Genomic DNA, 18,658 nt, shown 5'->3' with positions numbered 1-18,658 from the left:
CACTTCCCCCGTGGCTGGTAAGAGAACCCAGGCCCACCCACTACTCTGGGATCCAGCCTAGGGACCCAACAACCAGCGGCCAAGCTCTGTGCTGTCCTAAACATTATTGATGTTTCCCTGGCCTTTTCCTTGTCTATCTCTATCAGACTTCTGCTCCACCACCCCTCTGGGTAAACCATTCCTTCAGGACCAGGATTCCAGGGCTTCTACTCTCCTCTGGGTTTCCTCCTTTCCCTCTCCAAGCCCAGAGAATGACTGCAGGTTTCCACTCTGCAATCCTTTTCTTCCCTCTCTTTCTGCCCTTAGTCCAGGTCCACCTGTTCCTGCTCAGCTAGGCTCCATCCTCAATAAAGAATTGCCTATCAAGCCTAACTCTCCCTCAGGTATGTCTTATCAGGTTGCTTAAGTCCCCTCTGAGCTGCATTAGCCCTTCCCAGGCTTGTGTGAGGTGAACATCCCATCACACTGACCCTTTGTGTGGTGAGTGGTTTAAACATAGATTTTATGAGTCCTGATATTCCTTCAGTAAGAATGGCATGGCCAGATATGATGGGTCTGCCTGGGTTCCCTTGTTTGTGTATCTTCATGTAGAAGGTCCCTAGGGTTGGCTCATGGGAGATGAAGTTGTAGAGTTTTTCTTGGAGTTGTTTGGGGGAAAATTTGACAGTATCTTTAAATTCTTGTGTGAACTGTGGTGTGGAGTCTTCCTTGACTCCATACCACCATGGTAGGTGGTGGCAGAGAGCTGTCTGTTGGCCTCTTTGATGTAGTCATCATGATTAAGGACAACAATGACACCCCCTTTGCCTGCTCATTTGATTGCTATCTGGTGGTTGGATTTCAAGGACCGTATAGCTGTTTTTTCAGTGATAGAGAGATTGTGGTGAATGTAACATTTGTTGAGGATTTCACAGTGAATTTTTTTCCTGAAGCAATCTACGTAATGATCCAATGTGTGTTTTCATCTACTGCGGGGTGTGTGTGTGTGTGTGTGTGTGTGTGTGTGTGTGTCCAGTCAGATTATTCTATTTTCTTATGACAGTTGATGGGTATGTGGTAGTTGTGGATAGTCTTCTCTCTGTTGTGAAAGAATTCCTTGAGACGAAGGTGGTGGGAGAATTCTTCTAGTTCTCCACATGTTAGTATGGAAGTGGTAGGGCAGAAATTTAGTGCCTTGGAGAGTAAAGATCTTTCAGGTCTGGTTAGGGGAGTCTTGACAGGTTGATAATGTTGTGGTGTCATGTAGTGTCTGTGCGGTGGGTCCTGGAGTTGTGCTTTCTCCTGGGGGTGGTGTTCTGTTGGTTGTCCTCCTTCATGTTTGAAGTTTCCATTTTACATAGCTAAATTCAATATCTTCCATAGTTGTTTGCCATCTAGGACACATTATACATACATTATATAGGAGTGTTGTTCTTAGTTATTTGTATTATACTACATCATACAGGATTCAAATGATCAGGGCTTTACTGTTCTGCGAGCTGTATGAATAAGTAAAAGGAAGACTGTCTCTGCCCCCAGAATGTAGGTATCAACTGCTTTAGAATCTGAGAATATCTGAACAATAAAAGGTTCATTACTGTACCTTAAAGTAACAAAATATATACATATATGCAGATTTTAAAATCCCCACTAGTTTCTAGTTATCAGTTATAGATATTTGGTTAGTGTATTCCTGTACAAACTGTGTCTAAATCGATGCTGGAATAAACAAGTAGGTCTGGATGAAATTTTTCAGTGGAAACGTTTTTTCAGCCAACACTTGAGATTCAGTGACACCTGAATTCACAAAATGTTTATGTCAATTTCACTTAATTGTTGTGGTTGAATTCCCTCCCCCTCATCTACCCCAAAAAATCCCCCAAAAGTTAAATTTTTGTTTTGACATTTTTTGAAACAAAATGTTTTGATTTTTCAATTCAAAATGACTTTTTATTCCAAAAGTCTCTTTAATTTTATATTTTTAAAAAAATAAGAAATGCCAAGAATCAAAATGAAATGGGACAAATTAAATGTTTAGTATGACCCAAAATGATTTTGTTTTTGATTTTTCAGAATTGCCAAAGAAACAAAAAAAACCTCTTATTTTTATAGCTTTACAAATGATGGCATTCTGGATGCAATGTTAATGTACTAGGGAACAAACTAGACTCAAATACTTTGGATGTATGCTAAAGTAGTAAAATGCACAAAAGCTGCAGGATCAAGCAAAGGCTGAGAAAGCCAAGTTAAACAGTACAGTGTGGAGAAGGATCAAGGAGGATAAAGCAAAAGGAAATGCTGTGTTGGGCAAGCTGGTATTCAAATACCTATAGCTGCAAAAATAGCACTGGCAAAGTAAAATCAATCTGTAAAAATGTTCCCATTTATTTAAAGCCAACACAGAATGGAAACCCCATTCTAATCCCATTTTTCCATTTATTGTCATGAATCTATAAAACCAAGCAAGAATCTATAAAACTGGTTTTAATTTAGCATGCACTTTCCCTGATTCTGCTTAAAAAAGGAAAAGTGTCAGGAAGGATTCAATGGCTTACTGTAATCCACTAAGCCCTGCTTTTTACCAAATTAGTAGTATCTCTTTAAAGGAGATCCTATGAAAACTGAGTTTACTTCACAATGGAAAGGAGGACTTGTGGCACCTTAGAGACTAACAAATTTATTTGAGCAAAAGCTTTCGTGAGCTACAGCTCACTGCATCGGATGCATTCAGTGGAAAATACAGTGCGGAGATTTATAAACAGAGAGAACATGAAACAATGGGTGTTACCATACACACTGTAATGACAGTGATCAGGTAAGGTGAGCTATTACCAGCAGGAGAGCGGGGGAGGGGGGAAACCTTTTGTAGTAATAATCAAGGTGGGCCATTTCCAGCAGTTGACAAGAACGTAAGGAAGGGCGGGGGGGGGGGGATAAACATGGGGAAATAGTTTTACTTTGTGTAATGACCCATCCATTCCCAGTCTTTATTCAAGCCTAAGTTAATTATATTGAGTTTGAAAATTAATTCCAATTCAGCAGTCTGTTGTTGGAGTCTGTTTTTGAAGTTTTTTATTGAACAATTGCCACTTTTAGGTCTGTAATCGAGTGACCAAAGAGATTGAAGTGTTCTCTGACTGGTTTTTGAATGTTATAATTCTTGACGTCTGATTTGTGTCTATTATTCTTTTACGTAGAGACTGTCTGGTTTGGCCAATGTACATGGCAGAGGGGCATTGCTGGCACATGATGGCATATATCACATTGTTAGATGTGCAGGTGAACGAACCTCTGATAGTATGGCTGATGTGATTAGGCCCTATGATGGTGTCCCCTGAATAGATATGTGGACACAGTTGGCAACCGGCTTTGTTGCAAGGTTAGGTTCCTGGGTTAGTGGTTCTGTTGTGTGGTGTGTGGCTGCTGGTGAGTGTTTGCTTCAGGTTGGGGGTCTGTCTATAAGCAAGGACGGGCCTGTCTCCCAAGATCTGTGAGAGTGATGGGTCATCCTTCAGGATAGATTGTAGATCCTTGATGATGCGTTGGAGAGGTTTTAGTTGGGGGCTGAAGGTGATAGCTAGTGGCGTTCTGTTATTTTCTTTGTTGGGCCTGTCCTGTAGTAGGTAACTTCTGGGTACTCTTCTGGCTCTGTCCTTCTGTTTCTTCACTTCAGCAGGTGGGTATTGTAGTTGTAAGAATGCTTGATAGAGATCTTGTAGGTGTTTGTCTCTGTCTGAGGGGTTAGAGCAAATGCAGTTGTATCGTAGAGCTTGGCTGTAGACAATGGATTATGTGATGCGGTCTGGATGAAAGCTGGAGGCATATAGGTAGGCATAGCGGTCAGTAGGTTTCCGGTATAGGGTGGTGTTTATGTGATGATCGCTTATTAGCACCGTAGTGTCCAGGAAGTGGATCTCTTGTGTGAACTGGTCCAGGCTGAGGTTGATGGTGGGATAGAAATTGTTGAAATCATGGTGGAATTCCTCAAGGGCTTCTTTTCCATGGGTCCAGATGAGGAAGATGTCATCAATGTAGCGCAAGTAGAGTAAGGGCATTAGGGGACGAGAGCTGAGGAAGCGTTGTTCTAAGTCAGCCATAAAAATGTTGGCATACTGTGGGGCCATGAGGGTACCCATAGCAGTGCCGCTGATTTGAGGGTATACATTGTCCCCAAACATGAAATAGTTATGGGTCAGGACAAAGTCACAAAGTTCAGCCACCAGGTTTGCCGTGACATTATCGGGGATACTGTTCCTGGCGGCTTGTAGTCTATCTTTGTGTGGAATGTTCGTGTAGAGGGCTTCTACATCCATAGTGGCTAGGATGGTGTTTTCAGGAAGATCACCGATGGATTGTAGTTTCCTCAGGAAGTCAGTGGTGTCTCGAAGATAGCTGGGAGTGCTGGTAGCGTAGGGCCTGAGGAGGGAGTCTACATAACCAGACAATCCTGCTGTCAGGGTGTCAATGCCTGAGATGACGGGGCGTCCAGGATTTCCAGGTTTATGGATCTTGGGTAGCAGATAGAATACCCCTGATCGGAGTTCTAGGGGTGTGTCTGTGCGGATTTGTTCTTGTGCTTTTTCAGGGAGTTTCTTGAGCAAACTCTGTAGTTTCTTTTGGTAACCCTCAGTGGGATCAGAGGGTAATGACTTGTAGAAAGTGGTGTTGGAGAACTGACTAGCAGACTCTTGTTCATATTCTGACCTGTTCATGATGACGACAGCACCTCCTTTGTCAGCCTTTTTGATTATGATGTCAGAGTTGTTTCTGAGGCTGTGGATGGCGTTGTGTTCTGCACGGCTGAGGTTATGGGAAAAGTGATGCCGCTTTTCCACAATTTCAGTCCGTGCACGTCAGCGGAAGCACTCTATATAGAAGTCCAGTCTGTTGTTTCAACCTTCAGGAGGAGTCCACCCAGAATCCTTCTTTTTGTAGTGTTGGTAGGAAGGTCTCTGTGGGTTAGTATGTTGTTCAGAGGTGTGTTGGAAATATTCCTTGAGTCGGAGACGTTGAAAAAAGGATTCTTGGTCACCACAGAACTGTATCATGTTCGTGGGGGTGGAGGGGCAGAAGGAGAGGCCCTGAGATAGGACAGATTCTTCTGCTGGGCTAAGAGTATAGTTGGATAGATTAACAATATCGCTGGGTAGGTTAAGGGAGCCACTGTTATGGTCCCTTGTGGCATGTAGTAGTTTAGATAGTTTAGTGTCTTTTTTCTTTTGTAGAGAAGCAAAGTGTGTGTTGTAAATGGCTTGTCTAGTTTTTGTAAAGTCCAGCCACGAGGACATTTGTGTGGAAGATTGTTTTTTTATGAGAGTATCCAGTTTTGAGAGCTCATTCTTAATCTTTCCCTGTTTGCTGTAGAGGATGTTGATCAGGTGGTTCCGCAGTTTCTTTGAGAGTGTGTGGCACAAGCTGTCAGCATAGTCTGTTGTGGTATGTAGATTGTAATGGATTTTTTACCTTCAGTCCTTTTGGTATGATGTCCATCTGTTTGCATTTGGAAAGGAAGATGATGTCTGTCTGAATCTGTATGAGTTTTTTCATGAAGTTGATAGAATGGAGTGAGTACTGACATGTTGTGTGCTCCAGTCTCAGCAAATCCTGCCCTTCTTCCATGGCTGCAGAGGCTCTAGGTACAGTGGAACAGGTATAGTTCTGATACACAAGGGAAAGAACCTGGAAAGACCACATGGGGGTTATGGACCCTTTACAGACAGCAGAGCACAGCTCTGTAGCAGATAGATGTGTGCAGACTCAGATAGTGCATCCTCAGGTGTGAAGTACCAGACATGGAGTATCTCTGCAGACAATGGGAATGAAGGATTCCTTTCCCCTTGCCCTGTGCAAAGTATGGCTCCTCAGCCTTGGCACATAAAGCAGGGGTTAGCCAGGACCGATTACCATATCTTCCACCACATATTACACAAGGATTTAAAGTATTCTCCTGGCATGAAGACATTTTCTTTTTCCTTTTTTCTCCCCCTCATTATATATCTTATTTTTGTTATTTTTAAAAGGGAGCTAAAGATAGATGTGGGAGATACATAAACAGAAACAAGGCTATTCACATTAGGTGGAGCTGTGCCAAAATGGAACCATACTGGAATACTGCTAGGGAAATGATCTACTGAGGGACAATTTGTGTCATATAGCCACCTACCTGTGTAGGGGAGATGTGAAACTGCTACTTCAGGGGAGCTGGACAAAGCCAGGTCTGGTGAGTGGAGGGAATGCATAGGCTTTACCATCCCTGGAGAGGCTGCTAAACAGGTCTGTTAAACTAGTCACACTGACTAGCCCCACCTCCTCACCCATGCCCCTCTATGGGGGGGGGGGGTGAGGAGGCAGTTCCAGTATTTCCCTAACCACAGCGGGATTATAAGTGGCCTTTGGGCTAGGTGTGCAGGAAATCATTGGAGGAGGCCTTTGAAGGACCAAGCCGTCTGGCTGAAAATGGTGGACATTGTCCCTGTGATTACTGATAATCCAGTTCTGTCAACTCTTGCAATTTTATCACGAGTCTTGTGATATTTGGTGTTTTCTTAAAGTCTTAAGTCCAGGAGCCCTGTGATTACAAAAGAGTCTCACCTTTCATTTTTAAGTAAGTTGATAGCCCTCAGTTGTGGAGAAAATCTTCAAAACGTTGCTCCAAAAGCCCCAAAACTAGAAATAAAAAAAACCACAACTTTTTTCTGAATCTCATGATTTCTAAACCAATCTCACAATTTTGGGGACCTGACTCAGGATTTTGGAATGCTTGAGGGTGAGCAATAATGTAAATGTACCAGAAAGATATTATAGGACTGCATAGAAGCTTATTCTTTTTAAATTGCCCACTTCATCTTAAGTGGTCTCTTAACATGTTTGAACCTCTTATGCAATTTGTCCCACCTTGCATTTAGCTTGGACACTCTATTTTCCTTCTGCATATCTGAGAAAGAGCTCTGTGAAACTGAAAAGCGGGTCCTTTTCATGAACAGAAGTCGGCCCAGTTAAATATATTCGCTCACCTACCTTGTCTCGCTCATATCATGGGACCAATACTGCTACAACAACAGTGCAGACAGCTTATGAAACAAAGCATTTGAATTACTGGGTAGTTCTCTTACAGCATTTTCTCTGAGGAGGACACAAGAGTTCTCCAGGTATAACTGAACCAAAGATACTTTCACTCCTTCTCTCCTGGGTACTGCTTCTGGAGACTTGAGACTTATGGGACTTATGGGATAACAGTTCCACGGTGAATGAAGAGGATGGCAAGATAAAATGACAATATAAAAATTATTTCCTATTAAAATATATTCCATTGTACTTTTCCCCCAATTTTTGCTTGTTCTTTATCTTGCTATTCACCTGTATGTCTGTTAGTTAAGCACTAACATTTTCTCAGCTTGCCCAGAATATAATAGCTTGCCTTGTTTTGAGTTTTGCTTCCATTGATTTTATTTTATAAATGCTTTGTTATAAAATGTCAATCATATAACTGATTTTATGTTCCTTAAAAATACCTTCTTGCCAGCAGCTAATAACATTACATTCTCTCAACATTGCAGAAGTTAACTCTTCCAGTTTTAATTACTTTGTACAGAAACACTTATCTTCTGAGGGTTGGAAACATGTCACACAAGCATTAGATAATTCGTATTAGTTGGGCCTCCACTTTCCTCACACCTGCTTAACCAAGGAAAGAGGCAAGAGGACCCCAATGGACTTTGAGAATCAGCAACTAATTAAATAGACCTTGTTGAAATGTTTTTGTATGAAAGATTTCTTGGTGAAAAATGCAGTTATGTAAAAACTAATATAGTTCAAAGGAAGGTGTTAATGCCAAACAACAACAACAACACTTTTGCACGGGAAATGTCAAAATGAAAATTTGAAACAAAATTTGAAACAAAAAAACAAAATATTCTTCTTTCATTGTGTTTCAACTTAAAATTTTGTTGCAGTTTCTTGATTTAATAACTGCAAACGAAGTGTCTATTCAAACAAATATTTGTTTTGAATCAGTTCAAAAGTTTCTGTGAGAAAACCAAATTTTTTTCAACTGAAAAATTTTAAACGGATATTCTAATTTTCCATAGAAGGATAAAAATTGCAGGAATTTGACCATAAAATGTTTTCCTTTTATGATAGTGTCCTTTCTATGTAGAAAAATAAAATGTTTATACACCAGAAAACATAATGGAAAAATATTCGAAAGCTAAGGGACCAGAGGCTTCAACTAGTGTAAATGGATGTAGCTCCATTGACTTTGACAGTTGCACCAGCCAAGGGTCCCACAAGAAAGTTAACTTCTCCATGTTGCAAATCCTGTATATTTTATAATTTAAACAGCAATACACTGAATTGTGCATTTATAAAGACAAAGAGTAAGGAAATAGTCCAGCCACCTCCCAACTGAGCTGGGCTCTCACCTTTATCCCTTCCCTCCAAGCCTGACACCTCTTCCAGGTGTGTTGGGGCAGGGCTGACTGAGCCCACAACAGCTGGTTAACCCTTTTCTGGGCAGTGTGGGGTTTTAGTGAAATCTTGTGTTTCAATTTGGGGGGTTATCTACCAAAAAATATAGAGGATTCCCCCCCCCACCCCACACACACACATTAGGACAGCTTTGCATTAATCTACCAGCTGTCCTAAAGCTGTCTGAGCTGGCCACGTTTAGGGAGAACCTTGGCATTAGAGACCCAATGTAACAGCTCCCTTGCCATATACCCCCTTGGTGGCACAATGGGCATAGCCAGGAAAAAAGGTGAATGATTGTGATGTTCCTGTGCCTATCAGTCCCTGCTTGCCATTACAACACTTGCAAACACTGAGGAAATAAGCTGGTATTGGACGGGCCCAGGTTGGGGAGAATATAAAGGTAGCTTGAATCTACATTTGTACATATATCCCCCCCCCCCATATACTTGAGATGCCCAAGAGCCCCCTGGCCAGGGAAGAAGATCAAGGTCAATATCTCTAATAGAAAACAATATGGTATTATTAAAATAAAACTTGTTTTTCTTTGGTTCTGAGTTAAACAGTAAAACATCTAGGTCCATAGTCTCCCCCATCTTTCCTCCATTGTGTAGAGGGAAGCAAAATCACAGAAATGCCCTAGATGGTCTATGCTGAAGGTCAAAAGTCTACACAAAATATTCTTCTCTTTATGCAGTCTTCACTTGCTCCTCCTTTAAAAAAAAGCATGTGGTTCATTGGCCTCATTTGATAAAGGAGAAGTAGCAAGGAAATGGGTGTTGGTTGCAGTAGGAAAAGTCAGGTAACAGCTGTTCGACATATCATGTCTCAATCTTCAACATTATGGACTTTCTACCTACATAACAGGGGAAATGAATGTTCTATGCTGTGAGACTCCCATCAGAGAAGCCACAAACTGTAAGCAACTAGAGGCAACATGGCCACTAAGCAGCTGTTCTGATAGTGCTTGAGGCAGCCCTTGAATGAGACAAAGGTGAAGGGGATCTCCCGACTGGAGCTTAGTTCCATGGTGTATGCAATATATATTCTCACACATGTTGGTCCTATACTGTTCATGTTATGGAGAGAGCACACTTTGTCCACTGTGCCAGTCCATTGGGCTATCCTCTTTGCATGGACTATCCAGTAAATCTCTGGGACAATCAAATTCATTTAGATTTCTGGGTAAATTTTCCCGTTTCGTGGATTTCTGTCTGGGAGGGGCACATATAGGCCACAGCAATTTTACTAGCAGAACTCTTTATTACCAGGTCAGTCACTCACTTTCACACAATTGGCCATTAAATGGAGGCAGCGAACTCTTGGAAACAAGTCATTAAAAAAGATCTTAAGGTAATTAAGTATAGTACCGGTAAATCAAATAAAAAAGTAATTTAGCTTATGTAAAGTGATTTATTGGCTCTTCTTTTATACTGCAGTCATTATGAATGTGAAATTTTCCGACAAGTTTGCTCACCAAGGACACTGACAGTACAAAACATCATAAATATTCTTGTAATATTTTCTGCAGTGAAACATGTCTCCCAACTGTAGGTGCCACAAAAGCAGACAAGATGCTGATAGGCAATGATTACTATGCTTTGAATATGTGCAACATATGATAAATTATTTATCAAAAGGAAAATGGATATGATTATGCATTCCTAAAATGTGTTTTCTCTTCATCTAAATAGCAAATTGAATTTAAAATAAGGCTAACAGCACATAGAACAGCGTATCCGAATACAGCACTGTGGACAGAGTAGATGTGTAGGTACAGTATATATTTAAAATTACAAGTCTGGTAGTGTTTCCAGTATTAACTGTGTTTTATACAGTTAAAGGGTTATAACTTGACAGTCAACATTTGCTCTGAGCTAAAAACTCACTCAACAAGTCTTAGCCAGGGACAACATTTTACATGAAAATTGTACAGGGAAAAATGGTTCTTGGGGTGATAAAAGTTAACAAAACCATGTTTTAAAACTATCAGTCATTACATACCTAAGATGGATATATGTGTATCGGTCCTGCATCTAAGTTATATTTCTCAATGAGCAGAAACAGTTCTACAGTAAATAAAGCTTCAGAAAAATCTTGTTTATTATAGTAGTTATTCGACTGGGAAGCCAACAGTTCGGAAAAATCTTAATATGAATTTTAGCCTCTTTCCTTAACATTTCCTATTGCCATATGTTTTTCATCTTAAACCAGCACTACTTTGAATCACAGATACAGTACCAAGATGACATTCTTTAAGAGATAATATATTGAACATGTACTGTCCCATGTGGAAGAGTCAGCTAAAGTAATTTCATTGGCAGACTTTGATACTTAAAATATTGCTTCATGTTTTCCAATGAAACATGGGATTCATAACTTCTCCAAGTGATTTTTTCCCCCTGGTACAGTAAGATGCTATTCATTATAGAGGTAGCTGTTGAAAATAAATAAATAAATAAATAAATATGAAACAAATGGAAGAAACAGGACATTGATAGCAATGAATATAAATCAGAAATTAAGAATTGTAGAAAATTCATAAGCGAAACCAAGAGACGCAAGGACAAAATCAATGGTCAGCAGTTAAGGACAATAAGAAGGAGCTTTTTAAAAATATATTTGGAGCAAAAGGAATCCTGAAAATGGTATTGGTACATAACTCGATGGAAAGGGTAAAATTATCAGTAATACTACAAAAATGCAGAAGTATTCAATAAATATTCCTGTTCTGTATTTGTGGAAAATACAGATGACATCGTCTCATCATTTGGTGGTGATAACTTTCTTTCCATTCCACTAGTATCTCAAGGGGGTGTTAAACAGAAGCTACTGAAGTCAGACATTTTTAACTAGTAAGTCCAGATAACGTGCATCCAAGAGTTTTAAAGGAGCAGGCTGAGGAGTAAATAAACTTGCTGGACAGTAAATGTTGATTTTCAATAAGTCTTGAAGCACTGGGAAAGTTCCAGAAGACTGGAAAAAAGCTAATTTTGAGCCAGAAAGATGACCTGGGTAACTCAAGGCCTGTCAAGCTGACATCTCCTGAGCAAGATAATGGAGCGGTTGACATGGGACTTGATTAATAAAGAACTAAAGGAGGGTAATGTAATTAATGCAAATCAACATGGGTTAATGGAAAATACTGATACAATTTGCAGATGACCCAAAAATTGAAGAAGTGGTAAATGATGAAGAGCACAATTCACTAATTGAGAGCAATCTGTATCACTTGGAAAACTGAGCACAAGCAAATAACATACATTTTAATGCAGCTAAATGTAAATGTATACATCTAGAAACAAAGAATGTAGGCCATACTTACAGGATGGGGGACTCTCTCCTAGGAAGCAATAGTTCTGAAAAAGATTTGGGGATCATGAAGGATAATCAGCTGAATATGAGCTCCCAGAGTGACACAGTGGCCAAAACAACTAATGAAATTCATGGATGCATAAACAAGGTCATCTCAAACAGAAGTAGAGAGGCTATTTTACGTATGCATTGGAGTGACCACTGTTGGAATACCGTGCCCACAATTCAAGAAGGATGTTGATAAATTGGAGGGGTTTCAGAGAAGAGCTAAGAGAATGATTAAAGAATTAGAAAATATGCCTTCTAGAGATAGCTTCAAGTAGTTCAATTTAGCAGAGAAAAGGAATAACATGATCCAATTGCTGGAAGTTGAACTTAGACAAATTCAGAGTGGAAATGCATACATTTTTAACGTTGAGAGTAATTAACCATTGAAAGAATTTACCCAATGTAGTAGTAGATTCTCCATCAATGACAATTTTTAAATCAAGATTGCTTGTTTTTGTAAAGATACGATCGAGGAATTATTTTGGGGAAGTTCTCAGGCCTGTGTTATACCAGAGGTCAAACTAGATGATCATAATGGTCCCTTCTGGCCTATGAATCTATGTATTATTATTATTTTATTTATTGTATTGTTGTTGTTGTTGGACCAGAGTGCCCATGACTTCAATGTGAATGCAGCCTAAGCAAGGACTGAGTATTTAGCCCACTATTATTGTTACACACATTTCTAAATCAACATTTTAAATTATTATTAGCAATGTGTGAAATATAAAGGTTTAGTTATGGCTGAAAACATGTATTTAAATATATATTCATTTAATATAGGTCCTTAAATGCTGTTTTGGTTTTATTTCCCCCCAAAACAAGGCTTAGTGAAAAAAAGGGGGGGTTCACAGTGTTTTTCTTAATGTTTTATGCATCACTGATTTCTTACTGATTACTGGTATTGCTTACTGGTTGTTGGTTTGCTTTTTAGTAAAAAACAACATTTGAAAAAAAAAAACCCTACAGTCCTCCTTCCTATTGATGCTAATGGGAGTTTTACTTGCATAAGACTGCAGAATTAAGTCTTTCTGTTTAAAAAAAGCTTTTTCCAAATTAAAATTAATTTAGTCTCTCAAAAGCTACTGTAGCGACAACTCTTGCTATTTAATAAAACATCTGTCTCACAGGTCAATGTAAGAAACAATTATGGGCTGAACTCACTTGAAAAGTCAGGCACCTCTGAAAATAAGGACTAATGATGCTGTCATAATCATAGGGCTAGCCTAAATTCCTCCTTACCTGTAAAGGGTTAGAGAAGCTCAAGGCAACAGGAACCATGGGGACAAAGGAACAATGGGGACAAAAGATATTTTCAAATCTGGTGTGGGGGCAGGGGAGGTTTTATTTTGGGTTCCTTAATTTTCTGTGCCATTCACCCTTGGGACTAAGAGGGACCGGACATCAATCCATGTTCTCCAAATCTTTCTGAACAAGTCTCTCTTATTGCAGAATTGTAAGTAACAGCCAGGCAAGGCATATTAGTTTATCTTTGTTTTCTCAACTTGTGAATTTTCCCTTTGCTAGAGGGAGGTTTATCCCTGTTTTGTTGTAACTTTGAAACTAAGGCTAGAGGGAGTTCCTCTGTGCTCTTTGAATTTTCTGATACTCTGTAAGGTTAACTACCAGCCTAAGTTTACAGAGGTGATTCTTTTACCTTTTTTTCTTTAAATAAAATCCTTCTTTTTAAGAACCTGACTGATTTTTCCATTGTTCTCAAGACCCAGGGGTTTGGGTCTTTGATCATTTTGTAACCAATTGGTTAGGATATTATTCTCAAGCCTCCCCAGGAAAGGGGATGTATCGGCTTGGGGGAATATTTTGGGGGAATAAGACTCCAAGTGGTCCTTTCCCTGATTGTTTGTTAAATCACTTGGTGGTGGCAGTGATCCCAAGGCAAGAAGGGAATCTGTGCCTTGGGGAAGTTTTAACCTAAGCTGGTAAGAATAAGCTTAGGGGTTCTTTCATGCGGGTCCCCACATCTGTACCCCAGAGTTCAGAGTGGGGAAGGAACCCTGACAGATTCCCTGGGGATAAATTAGGTACTTTGCCTACCTGACAGGTGACTACTGATAAGTTGGATTGTTATTATCAAAACTGCAAGCCCCAGTGTGAGTCTTCATGACTAACATTTTACTGTTGACCAGCTTTGTAATGAGATAGCCAGAAGTGTCAGCATTCCCAACAGCATTCTCAACCAGCACTTTAACATGACATAAAAGCATTGCAACCTCCTGGCCAACAACCATCTAGACCAAACTCAGAGGTAAGTTGAGTATTTGGGGGAAGGAAGGAACCCTGGATTGGAGGTTCAGTTACAGCCTTGAATAACTGTTTAAATTGGTGGCTGTACCACAAAAAGAAATAAATACTGATATGTGTATTTAAAGAAAAAAGGCAACAGCCAACCAGCAGAGGGATGAGATACCAAACAAAGAGGTGACCCAGTCACTGTAATCTGTCTCTGGGGTATTTTCTGAAATAGAGAACAAAGATGATTTTGTGACTCAGTGATGAGGAAAGGTTAAAGGAGTTCTGATGGGAAAAGAGGAGAGACTGAAGTACAGTGAAGCCTGCACATGAGACCATACTCCTGTTTGATGTTACTGCCACAAAGTAGCCCAGAATAATACAACTCAGATCCCCCTTTAAACAAAACCCACTTCTGTTAATTAATCACTATATATATTGCACTGGAATCTATAGACTCCAACAGAGTTGGGGCCTCATTGTGTTAGGCACTGTACATATAAAGAGTCACAATCATGAAGAGCTTTATAGTCAAGACAGACAAAAGGAAGGAGATAATAACACTTCCTATATCCTTTCTATAGTGGGGAGACTGAGGCACAGAGACATTAAGTGACTTTCCCAACTTCACACTGAGAACGTGTACCAGAGTTAGGAAATAAATTCAGATCTCTTGAGTCAGGGCTTCAACCATAAACGTAGCCTTCCATTCTAAGCAATTGATTTTTGACAGTCCTTTTAGTGGTCACTTAAGACAGGGCTCACTGTAGACATTTTCAGATGAAGAAAGGGATAGATGAAAATAGAGATTCTTGTTCCTTCTGGCAAGGTGTTCAGAAACGGGCCTAATGAAAAAATCATAAAGCTAGGAATAAATAGAGAACTCAAGAAGAATTAGTTCTTGAAAGAGATACTGAACTAAGGCCAAATTCTCTGTTCAGATGTGTGCTTGGCTCTCAGTGCATTCAGTAAAAATATGATAAATGTACAGGAAAGTAGGATTCAGACTCAGTAATAAATAAATACAAAGCGTATGAATTCAGGAATTAATTCAGGGAAGTCCTGTGGCCTGTGTTACACAGGAGGTCAGACTGGATGATCACAATGGTCCCTTCTGGCCTTGGACTCTATGAATCTATGTCAGACAAATGGCCTTTTCATGTTGCTAAAAATGTCTTCATTTCACCAGCAAAGCATTATGCTGTTCTACTGCTGTTCAATCTCATCTTGCCCAAAGTAGCTGAAACTACATCTTAGTGAGGAGATGTGACACTTCTGGAGGGTACCTGTAAACAAGGATTTTCAGATCCTAAAGAAGTGGTAACTTAATTGTTTATCTCCAGGTAGTGTCAGGAATAAATCAATGGGGACACAGCTCCTCTGTCGGATAAATGGTACAAACAAGAGTGCTTTTACCTAAAAATACACTTTCATTAGGTCTCAAGCACATACACACACATATGCTGTAGCAGTAAGTTCAGAATACCCCAAACATTTTTAGTTACCGAAAATCTGAGATGTTTTTGAGTAATCGACAGCCAGGCTTCTGGGGACCCTCCTTCCACTCAGCTACTGGGGAGTTCAGGTGTCAGCTCCTTGCCTGAAGAAAAGCTTCCTTGGACTGCTCCAAAGTGTATTCTTTTGCTTAATCTTTTATAGCTAACTTAAACCAAGCACATAACTCATAGTGACTCCTTGAGGGTCACCATAGTAACCCCTAATAGGTCACCAATTCTCCTAATTTCAGCAAATTACTCATTATCAAAGCATGTCTGGTATTTCTAGTCATAATGAGAATAAAACTTATATGTCAGGGCTCTTAAAACCAAGGTCAGATGTCCAAACATTCCTCCCATTCTCATGATACTTTAACTCTCTGTCCCATCCTCCCATTCTGATTAGCAAAACTGAAATCATGCAGCTGTTTGGCCATGCCTCTCAGAGCCCTAAGAATATTGCTAGCTATGTGGTATTTGGTTTTCAGCTAGCAGTGGCTGGACAAACAAAATCGTTGACTGCAGTAATGCCAAGTTCTGGGATTACGTACCCAGGGTTGTGAGGCACCTTGCTATGACCTGCCCTTAGCATGAGGAAGCCTTGTTTGTGCCTACCAGAAACCATCCCCCTGACTCCACCAGCCACAGGTAATAAAAGCACTCCCCTATAGGCCTGAGCAGGCCCCGCTGGCTCTCTACAGGTTTACGATAGGCACAATCCAACCCTTGAGCCCTCCAAGGAACTCCCTGAGTGTCCAGCTCCTGATCCACTGGACACTTACAGTATTCAGAGATTTACTGCTTCCAAAGAACCTGTACAGCCCACCAAACTAGTTCCACCTCAAATCACTGCTCTGCTTAACACACAGTACTTAGATATGTTTATAGTAAAATCATATATAAGTTTATTTTACAAACATTCAAGTAATAGCAAGTTAATGTACTGGAAACATATAAAATAAAATCATAACCCATTCTAGAACCTAGACTTAATTAACTAGATGCTCTCATTCTTGTAGAATAATGCTCACCCAAAATCCTTGCAGCATTTTACAAGCAGGCTTGGCTGTGATTCGTCATTCATGAGACAGACAGGCAACCAGCTTGTCTCCTAGGTAAAGGATCCAGTGTGTTCCTTTGCCTCCCAAGCTACACAAAAGTCTCACCAGGATACACCTCCTGATGTTTTGTTTCTTCCTGTAGATTTTCTGTCTTGTAGATTTTGCAATCTGTGGACTGTCCCCTGCCTCACTATGCAAATAGGTTTCCATTGTGAGGCAGACAATACAGATATGACCAGACAGGGAGATAAGTGTCTGTTATCCTCTGTTTGAAGGGAACATGTCTGAGGCATGTCACCTCCTGGTGACGTGCCTTAACTCCAAGACCTTAAGAATATAATTTCCAGTATAAATACATAACTCCATAAATATTATCTGTACATACATATCACAATTGTTATGATGACCAGTGCAGTACTGGCTCTTGGTAAAGACCTTACATACCATGCTCTAATGAATTATTATGCATATATCTGATCCATGGAAACTCTGTAAAACCCTGTGCAATCCCTGTGCCATCTGCCAGTTGGCAATAAGAAGTCCCTGGACCATAGGATAAATGTAGAATATTTACTTTCTTTGCATTAAAAATGGTTTATAAAACCTATACCAGCTATGAGCTAAAAGCATTTCCTGGCTAATTAGTAACATCTTGGGAAATCCAATGATTCAGCAGGAGCCCATTAATCCTCAGGAAATTAATGTCCTATGCCAAGGTCATTATTGCATTAAAATACTTTCAGATCAAAAATAAGAAATCTTGTACAACTAACTTACTAAGCTTATTGCTTACATTATAGAACTGGGGACATATTCTCAAATTACATTGATGCAGTGGGCATCCATGAGTCATTGGAGTTGCACCAATGTAGGTGAGAGAATTTGAACCCTGAGCTCCTCCTAGTTAATTCAGTGTCAACCTGTAAAGCAAATGTGTTGTTCAGCTTCCCATATTTAGGACCTGTAGATAACTGCATGATTGGAAAATAGAGCACATGATGGACTGGAAGAAAGCAGGGATAATCCTCCACCAGCAATTTCAGTTGTTGGAGTTGCTCTTCCATAAAATAAAAGCAATGGGAAAAAATCTCTGCTGATGTAAACTCTGGAGCTCTGGTGACTTCAGTGAGTCTTCTTCAGTTTACCCCAGCAGGGGGCTTGCCTCATTAAGTATAGTATGTCATTACTTTGTTTTCAATTAAATGAAATCCCATAACATTGTAGAGTGTTCTGTGATACTGCACATTTTAAACCAAATCAGCAAGTGCACAGTAGAAGCTCTATTGCAGCCCATGGTAGGGTCAGTGCAGACTGCTACTCTTCCCTAAGAGCCATTTTGCCTCAGGCAGGCACAGGGCCTCTTGGAGTGAAGGGATAGCATAGCTCCTTGTCACTACTCTATTGCAGCTTGCAATTGACCCCTAACATATAAAGACTTGATATAAAATGTACACTACTATAGACGATCATATAATTGTTTCTGATTTCAATTAATTAAATATAAAATGTAGGTTATCTCCACCATCTACTTTCATGTAGGGTGTCTGCCATCTACATTCTCATCTCCCAATTTAGGAAGGGTTAGCAATGCAAGTGGCACTATTCTGGGACTTTAAAGGAGCCTGAGGGAGTTAAGTGCCCAATTCCCATTGACTCTCAATAGGTGCTGGGTACCTAGTGTGGTGGAAAATTAACCACGTGTTGTGTTTGAAATCAGAATTGTCTGAGGTTTTATTCAGGTATACATATACAGGGCGAGTCAGCCATAGCTGCTCTGTGTAAGCAGAAAATACAGGAGTTTATATAGCTAAAAACCACAATTTGTTAAGCACACATCCTTTAACAGCATTTTCCCTTATTTGGCATATAGTGCAAGCTTTTAACAGTAGCTTTTCTTATTTGGGATATAGTGAAACAAGCTTTTCCTGTTATTGACAGGTTGTTCTTTGTGGTTAATGGGTCTTTCCTAATTTCTAGCTGTTAGGGTTACATTTCTTAAGCTGTGCTGTTGCAACTGCCCCACAATGGAATTTTTCCCAGCCT

At 40.0% G+C, this 18,658-nt stretch overlaps 1 long non-coding RNA gene across 1 annotated transcript in view; it reads right to left on the bottom strand.

The window, feature by feature from the left end:
* Positions 1-15,668, bottom strand: part of LOC311514832 — an 81,749-nt gene extending 66,081 nt beyond the window's left edge. The window contains exon 1 of the long non-coding RNA XR_014709948.1: positions 15,564-15,668. This is a non-coding gene — a long non-coding RNA (uncharacterized lncRNA). The remainder of the gene's footprint in view (positions 1-15,563) is intronic.
* Between the last annotated feature and the right edge of the window lie 2,990 nt (positions 15,669-18,658).

Source organism: Lepidochelys olivacea (assembly GCF_965140295.1).
Source record: "Lepidochelys olivacea isolate rLepOli2 genome assembly, chromosome: 1".
Lineage (NCBI taxonomy): Eukaryota > Metazoa > Chordata > Testudines > Cheloniidae > Lepidochelys > Lepidochelys olivacea.
This window is presented reverse-complemented; position numbering and strand designations above follow the sequence as displayed.